This window comes from Pinus tabuliformis, chromosome 6, assembly GCF_031772625.1.
Source record: "Pinus tabuliformis cultivar Carrire ecotype Pingquan chromosome 6, CPIR1, whole genome shotgun sequence".
In the NCBI taxonomy this organism is placed as follows: Eukaryota; Viridiplantae; Streptophyta; class Pinopsida; order Pinales; family Pinaceae; genus Pinus; species Pinus tabuliformis.
This window is the reverse complement of record NC_142292.1, coordinates 1316319332-1316324572: the sequence shown is the minus strand read 5'-3', so window position 1 is coordinate 1316324572 and position 5241 is coordinate 1316319332.

Genomic DNA, 5241 nt, shown 5'->3' with positions numbered 1-5241 from the left:
TCTATTTGCAGTCACTCATGGCGAAACAACATCAAATCCATAAACCTCCTAGTCTACCATGACACATGATTGTTTCGAATGCAAGTGACTAGGAGAGAAGACAAGGTTAAGAAAGCGAGCGAGGGAAGTTTCGAGATGGGATGGAGGCTTCGAGTACAGTTGATGAAAACTGCATAGAAGTAACTAGGAGATGCTGATTGGCAATTTGGATCGACAGTGATTGTCTGCATGATCTAGCTCGAGTGGAGCACAAATCTGTTCAATTTTTTAGAGGAGCAGTTTGGGCTACAGGAATTCTTGTTAGACAAAATCTACACAATTTTTGAGAGGAGCAGTCTGGGCTGCAGGAAAGCTGGGTAGACAAAATCTGCACAATTTATGGAAGGAGCGGGAAGTAGGAGTTTGGTAGCAGAAACTTCACAATTCTTTGAGGGAACTAGTAGCAGGTGTTTGGTCAATTTAGTGTCCTAAATTTCTCTACATAAATTATCAATCTGGGTATCGTAAACTGATGAAGTGTAGTGCACTGTTTGTGCTAGCAAACCCTTCTTACTTTATTGTTTTTATGTTTTATGTTGTTTTGGGGGTTTCTGGTCTTTTAATTCCTAATGATTTACAATGTACATTATCAAAACTAAATCTAACTTTCTTAAAGACTGCTCAAAATCTAAAAATGAAAACAGAGCTAAGAAAGAAATGGAAACAAAGCTAAGAAAGAAATGAAAACAAAGTTTCTATTCTTATTTTACCATTATTTCCAAATCATGAATTAAAACTAAAAGTGAAATTTGCAATTGAAGTCTAACTAATTACATAAATAAAACTAAATGAAATACTTGGTTAATCTGCCTCTCAATTTTGGGAGAAAATCTCCTTGGGATGACATTTAAGTAATTCTGTAGTTCATTAATCTAAGAGAAAGCAAATACAAAGATGCAGAAATAACTCATTGCATAGATGAAATGTTCAACCACTTAGTTAAGTATGAATTATCAACTTGAAGGGTTTTCCATAAACATTCATTAACACCATAAGTTAGTATTTTAAACTAAAAATGAAATGGCAAATGACAGTAAATGACAATGATCAGTTTAATTGAGAATTTAAACTAGCAAAACAGTAAATGAAGTAAACTATCCAACAATGTATCCTTATCATTCTTCAATCCTACTCTTATCCTGAAACAAGGTTAGTTTCTAATTGAAGAAACAAGATTACACTATTGAGTTCTATCTTCTAAACTACTGATAAGAACTAAAAAGAAATCAAGCTAATGGAAACTGCTCTAAATTATAAACACTGTTAATAAGAAAATGATTATAAACACTATTTTGGAAAGAAAATGATGAATTTACAGTTAACAGGAAGAAGTAAATTAAATAAAATGAAACCTTCTTAAGTGCAGGGGCCCTCTTCAATTGATTAGGCTACGCTTTCTCAATCAACTCCAAGAAAACACCTTCAGATGTTCATAAAAACATATGGTCTTCTCATATTAAAACAGGGACACAAAACACCCAGAAATTACAGAGTCTAGAATTTCGAGTTCACATTAAAACTATTACCAACTTCTTTGGTCCTTTACACAGGTATTTATAAGAAAAATAATATAACTATTTGTGGAGAAAATCATGCTACAACTAAACATGTAGAAGACAGATATGCAGACTTTCTTCCTCGGCTACTGGAGAAATGAATCCAAGACATGGTGGCTGTTGGATTCATTTGTACCGGTGCCTGTTGGAGTCAGTAGGTACAGGTAGTTTCTCCAGATAATACTTCCCATCATTGTGAAACATATTAATTAACCACAAAACAGTGTCCAGTTACCCTCAGTCTCTTTGTGTTTGACTTATCCATTGACCATAGTCTTATGCCATCTTCTTTGTCGACCTGGGCTGAATGAATAGGACAGGGTCCATGTCATAATGATTTCAAAGCTACCCATGTGGCTAGTTTCTCCTTCTGGCACCTGGAACTTGATAGAGCATGGAGGTAGCTACAGAACAGCTGGTTAGCTACAGAATAGGCTGTGTTCCATAGCTAATATACAAAAATTTATTCAAACAACAAAACATAAAAAGCATAACATGTAAATCACTAAATGTCCTCCTTAAGACAATATATATTAGTTATTAGTGATGAGAATGCACCTTTCTTATGGAAAGACAAAGAAAAGGAATGAGAAGAGTTGCTATGGAAAGAGTAGTTTTTAGGCTCAACAGCAGGCTTCCGGGAAATTGGGAGAAAAAAACCTGCAATTCCTAGAGGGAATTGGTAGCGGACTACTGGAAGCTTGGCAGCAAAAACTGCACAATTCCTGGGGGGAACTGGCAGCGGGCTGCTATGAATTGCTTGCAGGAAAAACTACACTGATGCTGGGAGTTTGGCGTGCTTATCACCTCTGCATGGTTTCTGAGCTGAGTGGACTCTTGGGTAGTAGAGGAATTTCTCATGAAATCTGCACAGTTTTCCAAGTGAGGAGCTCACCGACTGACTAATGGGTTGGCTGGAAAAACTGGCCAATTTTTTGAGGGAGCTAGGGACAGACATTAGGTGTCTGTCCAACCTGTCTGTGCAATTTTATCAGTCAGCGGAGCGAGAATGGTTTGCAGCCTTTGCACAAGTTTTGAGGGGAGTCAATCCCGGGGTGGTTGTCGGGTCAAACTCTCTTATTGACTAGTAGGAGGGTTGATTCATTAGATTGTAGGTAGTGCAGATTGAAATGTCTTACTGGGTGGTTCTTCGTTATCCTGGGTGACAGTCGATTGAGTCAATGGCAGGCTAAAGGTCTGGTGGTTAGATGGTGATATGCTCATCAAAACTTCAGCAAAAACCACTAAGTGTGTGAGCGAGTGAAAAGGTGCATACTCGAACTTACAAACACACACTTACATGACTTGATCATGAGATGAATCAAACCATCCGGACGCACATGCTTAACATGACCGACCAATGGCGCAAGTCAACAAGTGTGGAACTTGTAATTGATCGTTGGACGACTTGCGACGATGCTTGCGTGACGATGTATACAACTCTGTGTGTGAGCGCAACAGAAGTTTTCATACCGAACACAACATGTACACACGAAGCGGTGACCTTGTGTACGACCAAAACACAGTCACAAGCATGACATTGCTATCAATATGCAAAAGTTGTTTGTTGAATGATCAAGAAAGGTGGTGCAAAGACTCATACAAGCTCAAGGGGTGAACTCGACTGTGTGAAAATATCGAGTAAAACTTCTCAAAGGAGGCTCTGAAATTTGCTGCGGGCCAAAATTTTGGAGGGTGTTGCAGCCACTACAACAACATGGTATGAATTTACAACTGGTATTTAGCATTTTCTTCATTTCTTTTAACTAAGTCATTTGTGGCAGAGTTATATGTATTTTCATGAGTGAAAAAGAGCATACCTTTCAGCCATGTATATGCTTTTGGTTTCCACCAACAGCTGGTTGAAAAAATGTGCATCCATGCATAGATTATGATCATTACTTTGGGATGTATGGTAATGAATTGTGACATTGATAACTCAAGTATGAGTTGTTGTATGATGATTTTATAGCCATGTAGTTTCCATTGATTCATCATTATGTGTTGGTTGTGAGTCCAATCAATAGTTTTTGAGTCATCATGACGATAGTCTTGTTTTGGAGGAGTCCTATGGAATCATATTGCAACCACATGTATGGGTTAGTGATGATGTAATTTGTCCATAGAATATGATTCTAGAAACTATGTATTTCATTAAAAACCTATGTAAAATGTTCATGAAGCCATGTACTTGTATTGTACTATCTTTTGGATCATTTAGTAATGAATCACAAGGTCATGTTATGGTCATATATTGGTCATGTATGAGGTATTCTATTGCTGCTACAACCATACATATATCAGTGTATATTTCATTTGAGTCATGGTCATGTGGAATCTCAGTCTATATGGTGCTTCTATTTGTCAAGGGAAGAATTGTTGCAGCGGAAGCGGTTCACTACACCTATGTAGTGATGTTGGAGATGACATGTGTTTAGGGGGAGAATTATTTGTTCCTATTTGCTTCAGCCATACATTGTTTGCATTATGACCCTCTTGGAGGTGTCATGATGTGCCTCACACTATGCTGAGACAATTGATGTTTTTGGCCTCATGGAATGAGATATTTGGGTAGTTGATGCTATGTAGTTATGGGGGATATTGTGTGTGGTTGCCTCATGTGGATGTTACCATATTATATGTTGATGTTATACTTGATGTTGCTCATATTTTATATTATGATGATGTTTCTTATGGTTTCCTTATGTTGGCATATTGCTTCTTGCTGCTATAGGTTGATTGGTTGGTATTATGCTCTGGATGATGATTGGTATATTTGTTTCTTATTGCTTCTGATATGTGGAGAGATAGAGGATTATGATTGGAGGCATGGATGATCTTTGATATGCATTATATTTCAGCCATGTAGAGATGTATTACTCCAATATTCATACTTCGTTTCTTGTTTCCTTATCATATGGATTTGGACCTTTTCCATTGATGTCAAAGGGGGAGAGATAGAAGATGATGGTATAGTGTTTGTGTATGGTTTCAATCAATACCAAAAGGGGATATTGGTGGCATCTATGGGGATATTGTTGGCATTATGGTGAGAATGGATCCAACTAGATGATGTTGGCATGAGTTAGTGATGGTAGCTAGATCATGTTGGCATTGATGTCAACCATTTGTAGCCTAGATTATGTGTAGATGTCGTTCATTGTAGCTTGATTGTAGCTAGTTGTATTGGCATTGGAATGATTTTGTTGGCATTCTTATCAAACTTAACATGTCAAGCTTATGAAGTCATGCAATTGGTGTATGTCGATATGTATTGGCTTGATGATTGATTCTATGATGGTGGCTCATCATATGATGGCATTGGTTTGGTTAATGACGTTGCTACAAGTTGTCTTCTAGATCTACATGTGATGGAGATGTTTGATGACACTTTAGTTGATTTGTCATATAGGGCTTCATTAGGTGCTCATATATATTCTTATAAGGATGACTTGTTGTAGTTATGTGAAGTCTTGGTAATGGTGCTATAGAGCACTGTAGGTTTGTTTAGTGGTGTTGCAACTATGGAGATGATTGATGGAGAGTGGAGGACTTGTTATCACTTTTGCCAACCTTGTTTCTTTGCCTTCTAAGTCAACTTGGAAGCAATACTTGAGAAACATGATTGATCCACTTGAATATTTGC